General features: G+C 37.7%; 2 long non-coding RNA genes across 2 annotated transcripts; both read left to right on the forward strand.

The window, feature by feature from the left end:
* Positions 1-4,491: 4,491 nt before the first annotated feature.
* Positions 4,492-18,589, forward strand: LOC105439886. The gene is made up of 3 exons (XR_004064012.1): positions 4,492-4,785; positions 12,528-12,859; positions 13,195-18,589. It is a non-coding gene; the product is annotated as an uncharacterized LOC105439886 (long non-coding RNA).
* Positions 8,420-11,176, forward strand: LOC115923625. Its single transcript, XR_004064011.1, has 2 exons — positions 8,420-8,628; positions 9,519-11,176. It is a non-coding gene; the product is annotated as an uncharacterized LOC115923625 (long non-coding RNA).
* Positions 18,590-20,134: the final 1,545 nt, after the last annotated feature.

Genomic DNA, 20,134 nt, shown 5'->3' on the forward strand with positions numbered 1-20,134 from the left:
TTTGAAGGAACAGGAATTTTTGAAAGAAATTGTCAAGTTCGTCACAAGACCAGCTTGTCAGTCTTGTGGGATTAAGAAATGGTAAGTTTACATTGATACCTGTCTGTTTGAGCTTTGGAGAGAGGGGGAGAAATAGTCGGAAGAAGAGAAAAGTGGGAAGGAAGAGGAAGGGAGAGAAGAAGAGAAAGAGCGGGATTAGGTAGAAGAATACGAGTTTGAAGAAGAGGAAGGGAGAGAGGAAGAGAAAGAGATGGGAGAAGATGAGAAAAAGATGGGAGAAGAGGAAGGGGGGGGGGAGAAGGGAAAGAGTGGGATTATGAAGAAGAGAAAGAGAATTCAAAGAGTACAAATCTTTCTAAACAAAACAGGATACATTGTACATTTATATTTTGGATTCAACATATTAAATTGCAATAATAAAAAGGAAACAAAAGTACATATTTATTGATCAATAATATTAAAGTATACTTGAGATAACTTTTTTGTCTATTCTCCCATCCCCTCCCCGTTAAACAAAATTCCCACCACCCTTATCAACACACCCAAGCATACATACACACACGCACAAATTCTCATAAGTGCCCCTAGTTAGGTACGAGAACTGCCTCTTTTCGCTTTTGATAAGTGCCCCCTTCACCTCTGATAATTGTCCTATGTAAAACAGAGAGTTACGTGCCTCTTTTACTTTGACAAGTGCCCCTTTTCCTTTGTAAGAAGTGCCCCTTCCCATTTTAATAACTACCCCCTATTTAAACTCGGATATTAAAGCGCACCTTATATTTTCACATGTGCCATTTTTCCTTTCTAATACGTGCCCCTTTTCCTAATGATAAGTTCCCCATTAAAAAAAGAGCCCCTTCCCCTTCTCATAAGAGCCCCCTCTCTGGTAATTGACCCTTTTCAGGTATGAGACGTTACCCCTTTTCACTTCAGATAGGTGCCCCCTTCAACTCCGATAAATGCCCCTTTAAAATCTGATCGGTGCACAATTTTTTTAACTAATGTACATTTTCCTTTATTACAAGTGCCCTTTTTTCATTCACATAAGTGCCTCTTTTAATATCTGGTCATTGCCTCTTTTCAAATGCGATAAGTGCCTCTTTTCACCTCTGATAATTTCCCTTTTAACAATATATAATAATATCTTATAAATGCCCCTTTTCCGTCGACAAATACCCATTTTCTATGACTGACTTTTTCATCCCTGGTGAGTGCCTCTTTTTGAGGGTGTAAAAAATTTCCCATTATCACCTCTGATAATAACTCTTTGTACTTTGGCACATGCTCCTTTTCTTCCCTGTTAAGTGTCCCCTTTTCCTCACATCATTAAACGCGCCCTAGCTTATTTTAAGCGGGTAAGAGCAATTCCCCCCACAGTTCGCTCGCTATGCTTGCACGCATCTAAAGATGATATACTTTTGTTACTTTTCAAAGGTCTTTTCAGTCTTCCGTTATGAAAATGTGCTTATAACCCCATTAGGATTGGGTTTTTTCTCTTTATAAGATGTAATTTTTCGCACTGCGACCTCACACATCTTAAAATTTGTCCTCCCTCGCAAACAATTTTGTCGACAATCAAACCCAACTGCAAAGCATAATGCTAAAGCAATATCTTGTATGGTGTATAAAGTGAAACAAATATTGAAATCATCCCTGATAGTTGTAATCACAATGTACGGGTATATACCAATATCTAAAAATTTGTATATTTTCGTTTTGAGATTTTCCTTTGTAGGTGCCATTTTCCCCCAGAAAGTGCCCTTTTCTCTTGGTGCCCCCTCCCACTATGAAAGTTGCTCGACCGCCCCTGAGTTACACACATGGATCTAGTGCCTCTTGAAAATAAGCTCTTTGTATGTAGCAATACAACAGAATACTCCAGTTCGATATTTTGGAGAAAGATTATTATGTAACAACTTATTTTTGTTTTATAGAAAAGCTGATGTAGGCCTATGCGTTGTATTCAAACGTAACAGGCATAAGATAGTTAAGGTGTTTTAGAAGGTTGGAATGTTATTAAGTTTGAAGTTTTGTTTATAACACCCTTCCAAATTCCAATATCACTTCTAAGACTGGTTATAGTTTTTTAAGACAAAAATAGTGCTCTGGTCAGGGCCTTAGGGATATTATGCTTATATTTTAGAGCGTATCTGGTATATCTGGGTGAAGAAGGAGATAATGGAAGTTTGTTGTTTGGTAGTTGGAATGTTAGTTTTATAATATGATGTTTTTAAGAAACAAACAGTTTGTATGAGATCAGGAGTGCAAATTTTCTGTCATTTTGAGAACCAAATTTTGCATCAGTGATATTCTGTTTCATTGAATTGAGTTCCCGCAGAGAGGATTCAGTTGGTTTAATTAAAGAAGGAAGAGAGTCAAATGAAGAACCAAAAGCAATATTTTTTCATTTACTAATGAGAACTATGTTTTTTTGAGATCTCCTTACACAAAATATTGGAATTGGTTTTTCACGATGAATGTTGTTTGGAGACATCAATATTCATAAAATGTATGTTTCTATCACCAGGAAATAAAGAATTTTCTGTCTAAATGAACCTTTCCTGGTTGCTTATTAATGCATTTGCCCACTTGTAACATAATACTTTCACAAGTTGATATCCCTCACCATTGGATTTTTTTTGTAATGTCTAAATTTCGTTTAAAAAATAGATGATATCAGTCTGGAAAGGCCTTCACTGCAGGCAAGAGTCAGGACTAACATGTAGCATGTTATTAATTTTATTACCACTCTTATATTCTCTGAAATGTTATCTTTATTGAGGGTGACTTGAACAAGTTATTAACTTGGAAGGGAGGGGGTGAAACCTGCCACACGCTTCTACATCTTGGTTGCTTTGATCCATTGCCGAAAATATTTTGGCACCTATCATCCCCCCCCCCCCAAAAAAAAAAAAAAAAAAACCACGGATACAAATCGACACCCATGTATTCTAATGAAGTATAATTGAAATTCGAAAAGGATCATATTTACAAGTAAAAAATAATTGTTTGGATTTTGCGGCAGCAATAATAATACACTCAACTATATTCTGGTGGTTATAAGGACAAGAAATATTTTGCTGGTAAGCGGGCATTCATAGCCACTGCTCCAAAATCATGGAACAATCTCCCCAATTTTGTACAAACTGCTGATTCTCTAATGACTTTCAAAAAACACCTCAAAACACACTTGTTTAACTAATGCCCGCTTACCAGCACTTGTTCTTGCTCTTCTATTACCTGTCTTACCCTTTATTTTGTTCATTCCTATATTGTTACATACATGTCTGTTGTTAAGCATCTTTCTATTTTGTTAATTGTTCATTGTATATGTTAATTAAGCGCTTTGTATCTACTTGTAGAAAAGGCGCTATACAAATGTTCATTATTATTATTATTATTATTAATGAACTATAATTTTATCAGCTGTAAAACATTATTATGAAATGGAAAAATATATATACTCAACAAATCTCAGATAGAATCAATTTAAAAAGAAATGGTTCCACTTTAGCAAAGTATTTTGAGTGGTTGAAATGTGCCTGTACAACTCTTCTTAAATTATCGAAAGTCAAAGAGAGCAGCGCCTTGTAACCTTTGGAAAAAGCGCTATATAAATCCAATTATTATTATTATTATTATTATTAGGATGTATTTTATATTTGGTATTTTTTTTATATATTTAAATACTTATTTTATCATAAATGTTTTGTTTTTTTTCTGCCACAAAGTTTTGGGTCGTGATGATTATTATCGTTGTTTAGCCATTATGTATGGAAATTATTTCTTTAAATATTGTATATATTATATGGATATACTGTATATGATGGAATTTGTTTTGAAAATAAGAACCCTGTGAAGGGGGAAACAAAAATTTGAAAGAAAATGTTTGTAAGAGATGAAATTTGCAAGATGCAGTCTGAAGTTTGTGGAGTATATTTTCAGTCAATACCTATTTTTTTAAAGTTTCAGGCTGAAGGAGTTTGTTAATTTCTCCCTCTCCTTCCCCTTTCTCTCTCTCTCACCCTCTCCTTCTTGTTTTACCAAGGATAGTAAAATGCATGTTTTAAATAGCAAATACGTGACATTGACCCACATGTGTAATGCTTTTAACAATGTTCATTATAATCTGTTTTTATGTCAAAGATTTGTAAAAAATCGTGCAATTCAGCCTTTGGGCTGCAACGTGATTTTTGAATAAATAAACCATTATATATACATGTCGATCAGTGTACTGCGGTAACCTAGCAACGGTACACATGGAGAATGTTTGTAACCAAACACTAATAAACGTTTTTCTCCTGCATTCTGACAGATCAAGCTAGAGAAAAAACATGTGTGATAACTGACACGACTGCTTTCACATTATTTGAGAACAATTATTGTAAGTATAAGAAGAGACAATAATTGAAAAAAAAATATTGAAAAAATATAATGCGGAAATTATTGATTGTATATAATGGATATCATGAACTCAATATTCATATATAATGGATATCATGAAATCATTATTTATAGATACTTATACACTTTAAACTGCAGCATATGTTATACAATGTAGTCTAGTAAGGTAGATATCAATTTATATAAATAATTGGTAATAATTGGCCGAATAATAAGTCTACAAACGGCGCCTCATAGTCGCGCTGGATGAAATTTGTGTTTTGTTACAGTGCAGGTCATGAGGTATAGCGGTGCATGGCGCTAAAAATCCTGGCTTAAATGAGCTATTCCAAGAGTCGTTAGAACTTAGAAGACCGTGTCACTCAATCTACAACAAGCCATGTATGTATTGAAACAGCAGTGATAATAATAACATTTTGGGCATTAAAACGGCCTCGTTATAACTGAAAGCACGAGTATCGGCTCCATGCAGACGACAGCACGGGCGGCCTCGATATCATCATGATCGTTAGATGATCGTCCCCGGCGGCCACGCGCGGCCAGCACCCGTAGCCTGCCGAGGGTCAATTCTTCCTTCGACGGTGAAGAAAAATAAACGAGCACATGTTAGTTACGTTCGGAGATGGAGAAGCCCTTGAGTCTAGGTATAGGCCTAGACTAGAGTCTATATTATGCTGCTGCACTTGCCTCTAACTTTACATGCTGGCCTGGTGACGTGTGCTTGGAATTGATGTTGATTCAGCCCCTTTCATCTCGTTGATTGATAACAAGGTCTGATTGCGCACTGATCAGTTTTGTGTGCTAAAAATCCTTCCTTGTCTATCATCTAGATCTAGACCCTAGACCAGGCCTTCTCAACTAGACTCTGAGGTCTAGTTTATTAGAAGTGCCAAAACGAAAAGAATTTGTAGTTGAAGTGCCACTCTGTATGGTTGACTGTGCTGAGAGGGAGAGTAGCGACGGAGCCGAAAAAGGGTGGGGTCCAGGGTCGAAGCGCGAAGCCCTAACAGTAACACGGGGTAGCAGGGGGCAGAGTCCCCTGAAGCTGGTGGATTTAGGGTTTTCTAAAGGCCCAAATTTTAGCACCATTTCATTCCACAATAGGCCTATAATCAATCATAATTTCATATTGATGTGAACAAATTAGTACAATTCCTGGAGGCTTATTTATAGACTAGACTAGACCCTAGTCTAGACTAGACCTAATGGCCCGAATTCACAAAGCAAGGTTTGAGCTCAGACCAAGGTTTGAGCTCAAACCTGCTTTTGTTTCGCCAAACCTCCTTTTGTTATTTACAAACCTGGTTTGTAAATAACAAAAGGAGGTTTAGCGAAACAAAAGGAGGTTTGAGCTCAAACCTTGGTCTGAGCTCAAACCTTGCTTTGTGAATTCGGGCCATTGTGTGCAATAAACACGGGAAATGTCAAAATAAAGTGAAAAATCAAACGAACAAAAACAAGATGTTTCCAGAGATTGGCAATGTTAAAATTGGTATCCCATCGTAAGCTAACAAGTTGTTCAGATCTTTAGGTTATGATTCGTATAAAATGATAAAAAAAAAGGATAAATTCCCCTTTCTTCTTCAAATTCGACTCCAACTTCTTGATTAAAAGTATAAAACCTTGCATACAATTACAAAATAGTAATATTTTCTCTTATCGGCTCACATAGACTCTAGTACAGCTGTTCCAGCAAGAATTGAGGAGAGTAAATAATTGTGTGAAGTTGATAAAAAATATTTGCTTCCATTGGCATTGGATGTTAAATGTTAGTGTTGAGTAAAAGGAGCCGGTAATCGGCCAGCTCCAGTTTTCGGCCAATTGGTTGGATGCAAGGTAAAATCCCTCTAAAATACATCGCATAATAGCATAACACATATCCCACACATACCATACCATGCCAGTGTCACTGAAGAACCACATTTGCAATGAAAAATATATCCTAAAATATCACATTTTAGCGATGTAATCGGCGGTCCCGCTACCCGAATCTGAACAATTGAGTATCTTACGCATGTCTGTAAGAAATACGGGTACCATAAAATGGCTTTATTTCAAGTATTTTTCAGATTTAGAGCCCGATTTTGTGCTAGTCGCAAGCTCAAAAGTATCTCATCGCATGTATTGAATCAATGCAGCCGCACACCGCAACGCACACACGATATCTCTGTCTAATTCAGATTCCAATATCCCAGCACCGCAGTACTAGTTTTCGGCCTGGCGAGCTCCGGGGAGCTCCGGCGTGGGATATCTGCTCCGCCCGCTAGTGCTATAGATCAGCGTGGAAACGCATGGCGCGTGCGCGCACTTCCTATTGACTTTGTACATGCGGCCGAAAACTGGTACGCTATGCCGAAAACTGACTCCGAAACAGTGAAAATTGAAATGAATATTGTCATTGCAATTCGTGATTTTTTTCTGGGATTGTTGTTTTGTTTAAATAATAATAATATTTGCTTCATGATTTGAACAAAAAATGAAAATAAATCATATGAACAAATTTTGGGCATCTGCTCACGCGGTCTCGCTCAGCGGTCTACAACACGTGAAATCGTCTTTGAAAATGCGCTAAGTGTGCAAAGAAATGCTCCTACGAGGTAAACAAACTTTGATTACACACCATCTCGGGTGGAAATCACATATTCAAATACTGTTCTTTCCACTGATACCAATTTCGAACTGATTTGAATACCGGAAAATAGGGCCTTTTTGTCTTCAAAAATGGACAACAATCATTCAATTTGTGATTTCTCTATGGAGGTCACAGGAAAATTCGCCTTTTTCACTGGGGTTGTGTACTTCAAGGAGCTAATGCTTGTAACTGCGACTTGTTATTGGGCCATCTCGGGCGCCAAATCATAGTGTATATAATCCCGTGTCGTCTGATGTAACACATAATTTGATTGGTTGTCGAGAAATTAGGGCCAATTTCAATCCAATAAAAAGAAGCTTTTTGAAATTTACGCATCGACCTCCGTAATTTATGCATTGTGCGTAAGCGAGGTTTTAACACAGCGGACAATGAGGCTTACACACCGTGCTCGCAGCCGTGCGTATTTCGACCATCGAATTTGACTCAGCTCCGCGGCGATGGAAAAGACACATTTTATGTTGATTTCAGCAATTTACTGAAAGGAATTTAGATATTATTGACGATCTTTTACAAAAAAGATGTGTAGGGATTAGATTATATCTCTCATGAGACACTGAATTCTTTAGTTTTCCTGAAATTTAGCAAATTAGTGGCACTCTGAACTCGCTTTATGAGCAGATCTAAATATTCATGGTCGATCTGGTAGTGAAGGAATCGTGTATTCATATTGCAGGGTGATCCCGCCCATCTTAGACGGAGGGATGACAATGGACTTATGCATTGTGATGTGCATCTGCATCTTCTAGACTAACATATATAATTTCCTGATTTGTTTTTCGGGGGGGGGGGGGGGGGGGGGGGGGGGGGGGGGGGGGGGGGGGGGGGGGGAGAAGAAGAGGGAAGAGAGAGAGAGAGACAGAGACAGAGAGTTGACAAGTCACGCTTGCACAGCGGTGTTGACATTCACACTCTCACCAGTTTTCTACGATAAACCCCTATTTCATAAATATCGACGAGTCCGGTACCTTGGTGTTACGCTCTAGTGCACTCGAACGTTCGTCGTCTGTGTGGGAGGTACACAAAATGCCTCATTGATCTTTTGGCCGAATGTGGGTCAAATTTGTTCATATGAGGAAGTAAAGGGTCCAAAAAATAATATGGTGTCTTAAGTGGCCAAAAACCGGCTCCTTTACTCTATAATGAAACCATCAAATTGGCGTTTTCTAGGTTTCGTCTCTGTAATTTTTAATTCAGTAGGTCTACCATGCTTTTTAACAATTTTGCTAATGAATTTTTGAACCTTTTTTTTGTACATTACTGAAGTGGTGTTGGGTCCATTGGTTTTGGATGTCTTAACATCTTGAAAGATATGTTTTGTCACAATATCAATAGCCACAAGAGATAGGGTCTACTCATAGAGATATATACTACTAAACACTAGAGGGCGTACTCGCTCAAATTGCTGCTCCGAGCTGGAGCGGTGGCCGCCATTACTAAGGAGGGCAGAAAAACGGACGACCCAACAAGATACTGTGCACAACATACGTGGAAAAATTGAAGAAGCCAGGTTCGTGCGTTGCATTTGGATGTTCGAACCGAAGAAAGAAAGGGAACTGCATAATATTTCACAAGTAAGTTCTTCTTAATGTTATGTTGATTAATAAGGAGATTTTAGAGCTAAAAATGTAGTTTATGCAGATAATGCAGTGACTGTAGTCTGTACCCGGGTTGTCTCATGACAAGCCACGGCAGCTCCTGCAGCAGCGGAGCGCGCCAGTCCACGCCCGCCGGGCTGGGGCAGGCATGGGTTAAGGTTCTGGGGATGGTGATGGGAAAATTCTGCTGCGCTGGAGTCGCTCGCAACTCCAAGAGTCAGAGAGTCCAACTCGGAAATATAACTCCATGAGCTTGATTCTATTAAAGAAAAGTCTAGAATAAAATGATATAATTAATTTGATCTTATCTAATTTCAAGATAAATTAAAAATCAAATGTCAGCTTCTTTATATTTTAACTAGACTAGACTAGAGCTAGATGATAGATCTAGACTCTAGACTCTAGATCTAAACTCTAGTCTCTAATTTCTAAAGCCTGAACAGCAAAGCCAGGTTAGACAGAAATAACCGTCTGATATGGGTCATTTCTTTAATAAAACTGACATTTGTTGACATTCCCCATAATATAATCAGAGGTCTAGTGGAGCCAGACGCAGTCTCAGTAGAACAACCGACGATATAGAGAGACTGAAGCTTTTGGTCTAAGCCAGGCTAGCCTGCCATATTTCACATCACAGGAGTTATCCAACTAGGCTAGGCAAGCCTAAAAATCCCACCGCACACTACACTATTTCTATCAAATTTGCTTATGACTTGCTGACATTATTATTATTTTATTTATTTGGCTGGAAGCTGCTTTCAGTTTCAGTCTTAAAAATCACATGAAATAGCATGAATAGTAGAACAATTGTCATGTTATGAGAAAAAAACTCGTTATTGTTTCCATTTGCTTTTATTGTAATGCAGGAATACACTCAAGAGAGGAAAGGATGTTACACACCACATCTCATTCCTAGAGCTGTGCCTACTGTCTTTCCTGGACATCCTCCCTATAAACAGACCCATGGCTCAAGACTCCCAGCAAAACCATGTACAACATCCGAAAGTGTTCCCGTGCCTCCAAAGAAACCCTATGACATTACAAAAGAACATGACTATTCTTTTCTGTCTGAGTTGATTAGAAACTGAATATAACCAGACAGCAAGTGCAGGATGCCAAGAAACAGCTTCAAGTGGTGAAACAAGGTAAACAGGAGAGATGGAAAAACCAGGACTCTCTTGCAGGAAGTCCACGAAAGCAAGCTCATTAGCCAGGATCAGCTTGACCTACTTCAACACAACTTTGGAGAGAACGCATTTTCAGGAAAAAAAACCAAAACATAGAACTTCATTCGTACAAACTACAAAGACAGATCAGTCTTTTATATTTTGCCTCTTGTCTGCATAGCTTATCCACTGGATGATTGACTATGAAGCCGTTTAAAACTGGAGAGAGCTTTCAATAATCTTTTAAAAAAACAGAACAATCTGAGACTTTTGTTCTGTGTAATGAAATAAAATTCTTGGGACACATTGTGACAGTTGCACAACCTAACCATAATTTTCTGTTGTTAACTTTACACGAAGGCAAACTAAAGTGGAACTTAGAAGAGTTGATTAAATTAGGGGTTAAACAAAATGTACTTGAATTTTGAGTTGTTGTGAGGTACACTGTATTTGAATATTTACTCTATAAGCTTCATAATTGTACCTGCTGTATCTGATTCAGTTGCTATAATTTTTGCAAATTATTTGCACTCTACATGTGCTTTGATTCTGCAGGTACAGTATGGATAACCTGAGATAAACATGTAGACCTTTTTTTATAACATTGTCTGGATTGCTCTCAACCAAGTGATTTACATCATTAAAGATGAAAAGCAAGAAATTCACATCAAGTGAGCCCATTTTCAATAAACGAGAAGAATTCACAGATGTGTTGCAATTGAAAAGCTTGTGTAATGCACAGTTGCACACCGTATACACACCCATAGATCGTTTTGTACATAGGTTTGAATTTTGTTCCAAAATGGAAAACTGCTTTTGAAGAGATTTGGTAACAGAACAATTATATGGAATAATGTCACTAGATGTAAACCCATAAGATTGTGCACTCTTTGGCTTGTTGTATCTACTGTGTACATTTGAGGGTAATCAGTTTGAAATTTATTATTATACCTGATGAATAATGATGTCAAAAGACCATGTTACTATGAGGTTTCACTGAATAGTGTAGTGCAGTATCCTGAGATGTAAGTCTCTTCAATTATAGTTCTTCATAGCAATACAGGTGACTTGGAATATATATGCTCAATTACTTTTTCTGGTTTGCATTTATTACTCGATGAAATGTCTTTGTATTATTAGTAAATGTAACGCGCCTGCGTGCGCTTGGAGCCAAGACTAGTTAATAAAGTGTTCGTTATCGCTGACATCTTGACACATAGACATTGGCCTCCTGACATTTATGTTTTGGGAGTTATTGTGGCGGTTTTGGGATGTGTAATGCTTGTCTTTGGTGGCGAATCAATTTGTCGTGGTTGTGTTGCCTATGATCCGTGACAGTAAATTTGGGGCTAAAATCTGAGGTGTTGTTTTTGCAATGTCTGTCCTTTCAATTGTGTTGTATTATTGCAGTATAATAAAATGTCAAAACTTAAATGCCTATGCTGTAGAATATCAACACACGTGTGCCGTGTGGTAATAAAAGGTTCATTTATTCATTTTTTTTCCTTCAAATTGAATTATAAGTTTATTCTCTAAAACTGGTTGATGAAGAAAATAAGAAATACACTGTATCAAGGAGAATATTATTTATGGAGAAAAAAGGTGATGTGAATAAATAATTATTACATCAATGATCAGCTGTTTTTAAAGAATATTCATATATATTTATAGTGAACTGTAAAAAATTGAATTATTCTTTCAGACATATAGAAATTTTATAGAGATTAGGTGAAAGACATAAGGTGTGAATTTGATATTAAATGAGTGAGAGAAGAAGAAAAAGAATGTTTGGATGGATGGATGAATGATTGGATGAGTAAATAACATAATTTTTTTAAATAAATGTGTATAATTCTTTCCTTTCCCCTCTTCCTATCTTCAGTATCGTCCTATATCTGCATTTCCATTATCTACCTATCCTTCTATGTTATATCTATCTATCCATCTATTTATGTGTCTAGCTATACCCATCTCTATCCCAAATCTATAAGTATCAATCTGTTTATAATAGCCATAAACATAAAATGAATATATAACCTTTAAAGCGTTTTAAATCAATAAACCCTGGCTCTCATAATAACTGAATTAGAAAGACATTGACCCCCGGCATTGGCCCTATAGCATAAAACTTTGGTTAATATCATGACATAAATATCAAATACAAGTCCCAAATGCTTGATTCTGATTGGTTGAAAGCCAAGTAATATTTGATGTCATAATATCGCAGTTTTATATTGACAAAGAGGAAGAAAAAATGAAGATATACTGAAATATAAATAGCTTTTTGTGTCCCTTTTACCTCACCATAACACCCGTAATTAATCTTGACCTACACCAGATACCATGACTGAGGCATGAGTAGGGTTCATGCATTATGCAAAATACCACAATTATAACGTTTCATACTCGAAAACCGATAAATCAACTCGAAAAATGAAGCTTCACATTGCTTATCAGTAGCACAGTTTCGAAGGGAACATCCGGGTATTTCTCGAAGTTGTGCCCTCCTTAGTAATGGCGGACCGCGCTCCATGCGCGCACAGAGCTTTGAACGGGCGCGTATGACGAGTCCGCACTCTAGCCTTATTAAGTATATATCTCTATGGGTCTACTGCATAATAAAACAGTTTTATTTCTTTTATGTTGACTTTGAGTTTGACATTTATCTATTTTTCCATTATGTTCATTATGCTTTCACAATACCTACAGTTATCTGGGCATCATGATTTTGAAGAGCTGCATTGCTGCAAATGCAACGTTGCCCCAAGGAGAGTAGCTGCATCCACTTCAGGGACTGAAACTAGACATTTATGCTGCCCTTGCATGGGTATGTCACTTCACTATTTGCAACAAGCCTTGTAAGGAATCTGCACATCTGAACGTGAAGTTGCCCAACTGAGGGATACCAGTGTTCATGTTCAGTGCTTGAGAAATGGAACGATTCATAGCAGAAAATTGACACCCATCACATCATTTACAGAAAGAACTGTTTCACAAACTCTTTCATTCTTCAAGAACAGTACATCATCAAAGTACAGCAGGTAATCTGAACATTTGAACTTTAAATTCGGCCGGCAGGGGGGCGCAAGTATTCGAGGGATGCGCATACCTGCCAACCCTTCCGAATAATCCAGAATATTCAGATTGTTAGGATTTTCGAATTTGGTTGTTTTTGTTTTGTGCTCAAGGCAAATTGAGCTTGTTTTATCATGGGCGTGCGTTGAATGGCTGCATGATCGAGCAGCAAATTTATATTCACTTTTTGGTACAGATTTTATTGCGTACTGCCAGTTACACTGCCACTGCAAGTGCAATTTCTTATTTTTGAAGGCATACCATGCTAAAATTCCTAATTCTTATTTTCAAATGTTGGCAGGTATGGATGCAGAGAACATGAGCAATGGCAGCAGGGCAGTGTATTCATCGTCGCTCTTCACATCGTTTCCAGAATGAGGATTACAAGTATTCAAGAGATGCAGAGAACATTGGCAATGGCAGCAGGGCAGAGCATCCATCCTCACATCGCTTCCAGAATGAGGATCACAAGTATTCAAGGGACGTAGAGAACATTGGCAATGGCAGCAGGACAGAGCATCCATCGTCACTCCTCACATCGCTTCCAGAATGAGGATCACAAGTATTCAAGGGACGTAGAGAACATTGGCAATGGCAGCAGGACAGAGCATCCATCGTCACTCCTCACATCGCTTCCAGAATGAGGATCACAAGTATTCAAGGGACGTAGAGAACATTGGCAATGGCAGCAGGACAGTGCATCCATAGTCACTCAAGCATTGTTTCCAGAATGAGGATCACAAGAGAGGTTTGGCTGTCTTGTTTGTGTCATAGCCATGATTGATGGTTGCGAAGTTGTGTCGATGAGTCTGTTTCCATATTATACATGTATGTGGAAACCTTTGCATTGTTTTGTAGGGTGTGACTTAAGCCTAGTGTGACTGTTAGATTTAATTGAAATTTTTGGGTTATGTTTTCTGATCTTTATAGCGGTAAAATGGTTACTAATATGTTTTGATCCATCATTTATAATCTAAAACATTGCTCAGAAAAATGAAATATTTGAGCATATACTGTAGTTCCCCCCCCCAAAAAAAAAAACAACAACAACCCCACAACAACAATGAATTAGAAGACACCCCATCTTGCTCTAGAGAGTGACTCTATGCTCGATAATGAAAAAAGGATAACTTTCGATTCAAATATTAGCTTAAATTACCTTAAATTGTAAAAGATTGTCTGCGTATCTAAACATATTTTCTTCAAATATTCAGCCGCCAAATAATGGTGTATAGTTGTATGCTTCAAACAGCACATTCATATTGTTGGTGAAAGTGTTTCTTCAAAAAAAAAAAAATCAAAATTTTACGGAAAATTTGGTTATATCAAATAGTTAAGATTTTCTTTCTGTGATTCTGGTTTGTGTGTTGAACGTCTTTGATTGCAGTTTGTGTATGACCATGTGATAGGATCTGATTACTAAACCAGCTAGCCTTATTCAAAGCCTAGACCTAGTAAAATAGGTCTAAATGGACAAGCAAATTTTTAAACCTAGTTGCAAAACCTAGTTGAAAAAAAATTAGATCTTCTGCAGACTTATTAGGATGTTTCAGTGCCAAAAACAGACCATGCAATGTGACATTGCAAAATAGTTAGCTCTATATTTCCATGATATCTCTTTGGCTATGTGAGCGAACTAGACCATGTTGCTTGCATTCTTTTTTTGTATGTCTTCTGTCTCTAGGTTCAGCTGTGTGCATTTGGGGATGATATGCCCAGCTACGCTAAGTAGACATTTTGATGGAGACAAACTTGCTTGTACGCAAATATATTTTTTCCAGGCAAGTTGGGCAAGTAATTGAAAATCTTTGATGTAATCGCAGTACCATGTCAAGGATCTGATTTTATATTATATTTAACGGACTATTTATAGGACGGTATGTTGTAGACTAATCTCTTGGCCTCTGTTTTTGACAGCTCTATAAATGTCATTCAGGATTTTATTATGAGCCCTAGATCACGGATGACACTTGTCTTCAATTGGGGGGGAGGGGGGATCCTGTTTAATCTATCCTTCTAGAAACGACATCTTCTTTCTACATCCCTTAAAAATATTAAATATCTTTCTAATGTTACTAATACTACGCAGATGAAAAGAGTTGGACTGACATGTTTTTAAAAAAAAAGTCATTCATGTTCATATTACTATCAAACAGATCTCCAATATTATGTGCAGAGTTTGCTGATATTACTTCTGAATCACCTATTTGAATGGAATGGACTTGTGAATCAACCTTTTGATATATTAAATGAAGTATTAGAAATTCACTCTTAAAATCATTCAGCTTAAACTTATTTAGGCACATCCATGACTTCATATTAGCTATACATCTTTCTAACTTCAGACGTTGATTATCAATGCTGTCAGGGTCCAAAGGATTGAATGGTATGCATGGTTGCATTAGGCATCCGATAGAATTCTCTGTGGATGCGTATATCATGGCCTAGGAATTTAGCTTTGACATCCAACTCGTTCTTTTGCAAATTCATCACTTGGACCATAGTTGCTAGCTGTTTTCTGAGTGCTGTTGATCGAAGCAGATCAGGTCTTTTTGCACCACTCTTGTTTGCATGCTCCCTTCATTAGGCAATCAAAACCTCTGAAGTGATTAGATGAGCAGGGAACCGCAATTCACATCATCCACTTCAATACTCTCTCTTTCTGCAATAAGCCTGTCTATGACTTCTTTCATAGTTTCTGTGAGTAAAATAATTGCGAAACTTCACCCTGAAGTCGTCTGTTAAATGTTGTGATCATGGAGAGCATTACTTGGAAAAGGTCTTTCCACAGAGATTGCTTTTCTTTGTGGTCTTAAATACACGTCTTGAATAGGCGGTCAAATGCTGCCACAATATCGTCCCCAGCTGGTACACTCGCTTCCTTTTCATTTCCCTGCCTTTCTTGCAGCTCATCAGCAACCACAGTGAAAAATCCACTTTCTTCTACAGGTGCGCTCCCTGATGTTTGCACTGTTTGGTCACTCCATCTCTGATTTGATGACTGATAATTTCAATTAATTCAGCCTGTGTTGATTTTGATCTGTACGTTGCATTTGTCTGACACTGAAAAATGATCTCTCAGATTCTCATCACCAGACTTAACTCTGAAAAAAGAAATATTAGGCAAAATAGAGTGAGTGTATTGCTACTGGTAATTTTCCAAACAAATAAAGAAACAAAGTTCACCTTCACCAATAACGGTCAACTAGTATGCAGAGATAATTATGTTCTCACTAGACGTATATATATATTCCTAAACTTTAGAAGTTCAGTGAAGTTTCCTTGGTTGTGTTTGTCTTCCAAGTATCTGGTGTCATCTCTATGACCTGTCTTTCACAAAAAAGTTGATTGTTCAGTATGGATTCCAATGATTTTGTGTTTTTCATGAACTGCTCCTGCCCTCCCGCCCTAATCAGATTATCCACTGGGACCTATTAATGAAGACCGTGTATCTGGTTAAAGACAAACGACAGTATATACATGATAGAGCTGGATTATAACAATCAAGCACTTGTATCGCAAAATTCCCAATTGCGCTTAAAAACTGAACACCATTCAAATAAACCATATACTATTTGTATGAGAGACAATGTGGAATTTTCACAATCATGGCCTGTTCATTGCTTAGTACTCATTTCAGTTCAAGGGATATGGCACAGCACTTCTTGTGAGTTTTGTAACCCTGGCTCTTTTAGTGGGATCACTCCTCACGTTGTTCAAGTGGTTTTTTCAAAGGTAAAGATGGCACCTTTTCTTTTTTTGAATGGTTTATTAACCAAAACACCATGTCTTTTAGGATCTGTCACAAACAGCACACAATCCAAGTGGTACGCACCATCTTGGCTGGAAGAGTAAGCCAGGCCAGGATACCTTGTTAACCTTTGATGTTGGAAACTCCTGAATAGATCAACGCATTGGCATTTAGATGTACGAATGTGACCACATAGAAGGGGGTAGGGAAAAAGATAATTCACGAAGAAGAACATTTTGAAAAGAAGACAGGGAAAAGATTGTTTGTATTCACCTTTTCCTACTTTTCCCATTCGTCTGTGTGTACGTTTTAACTGGGAAGTCATAACGAGGCCCTGGAATCACCACATTCTTATGTGCTTCATACTTCTCTCCTCTGGAAAACTTCTTTCCTATATAATTTGCCACATCGAATCCTGAAAGACATTGGAAATAATTAAAAGAAAAAGAAACATGTTTACTATTGTTTTGTTATTAACAAGACAAATAAAATGTGATTATCAGTCACCAAACTAGCATTTCAAAAATGAAGTCATACCTACTTTCAACAGCCTCGACCTTGTCCCGGTGGTTCCTTAGGCTCAGAGTTTGGTTCCTCTTTTGCTAGTGTGTCTTCCGCAGGGTCTTCTGATTGGCCATGAAAGAATGCATCTGAAGAAGACTGTCTGCCCATTCTAAATCAAACAATAGTATTATTGTATTAACTAGGCCTAGTATTACCTGATAGTCCTGATGTGCCTTTTGTGGAAAAGGCTAACAACATATCAAAATGAAAGAAAGATTTGTTTGACAATTATGATTTATCAATTCTTTTTGTATCAGAATGCGCTCTTGACAAATATATATATATAGTTAGTAATGAAACAGGGCCATACCAGCGAGGGGGCCGGTAGCCACCAACCTCCTTGTTACTAAATAATTTTGCATTAAAAGACTACAAAAGAACAATGTTTTTACTATTAGACACTGATCTGTCTACCTTGCATACTATTCTATATAAATAAGAAAGTTCTACTATGTGTGGGTTTGGCCAGGATGAATACGAGCTGTAACATGCTTCTTTCCGGACTCCAAAGAAGTCTCACACACAGGAAGCACAGTTTTGTATTTGGCTACAAGATCCTGTGGTCTGGAAGCACCACTACTGCCACAGTGACAGCATACATCGGGGATGCCTACAGATGAGGTGTAACATGGCTGCTCGATAGTATTGCCGCATATTAAGCCAATCTGAACAAACACCTGAAAGCAAACATTAAACACAATGACAAAATTAATTAAGTTCAACGCGGTCATACTAAATTGATATAAAAGTAGGGTGATATACATTTTCATTTCATGTTTTACTCAATTGTTATTTTATGTACATACCTTTCCAAACAGACGGTGATGCACAGGGAGAAGTGGAGATCCATATGTATAATCATTGCGAAGGATGACTAAGTCAATGTCCAGTAAGTCTGTCCCTGTCAGCTTCTTAGGGTTGTTGCTGTATACAACTCTCGGTTTTTGGCATTCCTGACACCTGATAATCCGTTTTGCTCGTTGAGCCATCAAGAGGCTAGTCTTGCATCCCTACAAATGAAATATTGAATATATACGTATGATATCAATTTAATTTAGTTTTATTACAAATTAAAAATGTGAACAAGTTCACCCGTCAAGAAGCAAGGACTGGGGGTCCTCTGCCCAATTCTTCAGCATGTTGGGTGCGCAGTCATATAGATTATTCAGCTGGAGTATGTTCTCATCTTTTCCCACAACCCTTCATTTAGGATCGGGCAACCAAGGACCCTATAAGGCCTAGGCAATCGAAGGTGACAGATATTCTCTTTATTCCACGCATTGACGAGTGCTCTCTGCAGATCATTAGTCAGCTTGCTGACTACGCAAAAGTATTCTACGATGGCCTCCCCAATATGGTATAGGTTCCCTGCGGAAAAAAACAAAATGTTAAATCGGTGTCTAATGAATCAGAACTATCTTGTATAAAATCATCAATGAACTTGCCATATTGACATGTAGTTGCTAAGAAACCTTAACAAATGAGCTTGAAAAAATATATAACACAACACTACTATATCAAGATGAAATGTTGATATCTGAGGGGAGTTGGACTTGTAGTGAAAACAGTTAGTCTGTAGAAGATCTACTGTTTATTCTACTTCTCAACAGTCTTCAAAAATCCACGGAATTCTCTGATAGAGGTAGAAGTCGCGACTTTTCCTGTCACTGTGTCTGGTAATTCATAGACGAATGTGGGTCAAATTTGTTCATATGAAAATTGGCTGTCATTGGCTACCCCAACCTCTCTTTGAAGGAAACTTCATTGTCAATGACAATGTCGGCCACCCTTGAATTTGCTTTCAGGGAATCCAGGATGGCATGGATTGAGCGGTCTATTCTAGGACCACCTGGGCTTTTTTTCTTTGATTTTTTTTCTTTATTTTTTTTCTTTATTTTATTCATTCATAGCAACCAAAGGGTTGGATTGTATACATTTTCAACATGATTATGAACATTATTAAATTCAGTACAATGAAATTGATAAATTATGAATAGAAATACAATGTAGATCATTAATACAAAAAAACAAACATTACAAATCATTCAGGTATATCATATTACAAATAAATCATTACAAGAAAAAGGGGGAAACAACATAAAATTGAATAGACAAGGACAGGGAGCAAGAGAGGGAAAAAGAAAAGAAAGTGAAGAAGTGAAAAAGCTGCAATTATCAATCAAGTTAACTCTACATCCAAATATCAAAATATATAATATAATTATAAAGAAAGTCAACGTGTGGGTATAAACTGAAAAACTGCATGTACTGAATAATTATTCCAAATTGATCCTCTGAAGCAAAGGTAATATATATATATATACACTACTGCCTAAAGGTTTTGGCAGCGGGCTGACCCGATGCCCGAAGCGCGTAGCTGAAGAAACGATGTTCGGGTCGCGCCCGAAATCTGCCCGAAATCAGCCCGAAATCAGCCCGAAATCTGCCCGAAATCTGCCCGGTACTATATTCGCCTTGAAATGATGCGCGTGCTGAAGTCGTGCGTTTTTAAGACTCGCACGCGACAAGACCCGATGACGTCACGTTGAAAAGTCAAATTGGTCGAGAAGTCAACTGCAGATCAATTTGCCTATACAATTTGCGTGTTAAAATATGAATCGCACCGCACGAAAATTATACACAAATACACGTAGAGTGTATGGGAGAGTCGAGTGTTTGTAGGAAAGACGCTCACTAATTTGTTTTGGTGTTCACCAACTCTCACAGCAATATGAGTAAGGCAGCCTAAAGTCTAGTCTAGACCCCCTGATTTAGATCTAAGAGTAGATGACCACCGTAGGCTTTAGATATTTTTCTGCCAAACATCTTCGAGGAGCTAGGCCCAGGGTCCATGAAGTTAGCAGTCGCTAGCCGGACGGCAACGGGGACGGCAAACGCTAGCATAGATCTACCGTACCACATCGTC

The sequence above is a fragment of the Strongylocentrotus purpuratus genome, unplaced genomic scaffold (assembly GCF_000002235.5).
Source record: "Strongylocentrotus purpuratus isolate Spur 01 unplaced genomic scaffold, Spur_5.0 spur5_scaffold_14, whole genome shotgun sequence".
Classification (NCBI taxonomy): Eukaryota; Metazoa; Echinodermata; class Echinoidea; order Camarodonta; family Strongylocentrotidae; genus Strongylocentrotus; species Strongylocentrotus purpuratus.